Source organism: Carlito syrichta, unplaced genomic scaffold (assembly GCF_000164805.1).
Source record: "Carlito syrichta isolate Samal-C Ts95f unplaced genomic scaffold, Tarsius_syrichta-2.0.1 Scaffold304600, whole genome shotgun sequence".
Lineage (NCBI taxonomy): Eukaryota > Metazoa > Chordata > Mammalia > Primates > Tarsiidae > Carlito > Carlito syrichta.
Window position 1 is genome coordinate 1,741 of NW_007248696.1, and position 544 is coordinate 2,284.

A 544-nucleotide genomic window follows, 5' to 3' on the forward strand; every position below is an offset into this window, starting at 1 on the left:
ATCTCTTGCAGGTTTTGTTCTCTTTTTGAGCTTTTTTCTATGCTTTTGTTTGGGTTAGTTCTGTGTTTTGGTCTTTGAGTTCTGAGAATCTTTCTTCTGCTTGGCTGATTCTGCTTTCCATGGTTATTAGTCTGTTGTTCATTTCCATCACAGTATTCTTTACTGCTGTCATTTCTGACATCAGCTCCTTCCTATTTTCCTCTTGTCTCTCCTCAATTTTTTAAATTCTCTCCATTAATGTCTTGATGTCTGGGTTTGTTGCATGTAGCCAGTCATTCTGGGGAGTCTTCATTGTCTGTGTTCCAGAATCTGTTTCCTCAGTGTCTGATTTCCCAGGGGTCTGTGTAAGACCTATATTCTTCTTTTGATTTTTCTTCATTTGTGCGGTTTTTCCCCCTCCCTACTTTTTCCTTCCCTCTGCGTCACCGTCTTCTTTAATTCTGTTATTCAGGGGTAAGGGGGTTGGTTTTACTTCTGTTTGTTCAATCTCCTATTCTTTATGTATGTCCTCTTACTTTGTTCAATTCTGAAGTTGCACTGTAGG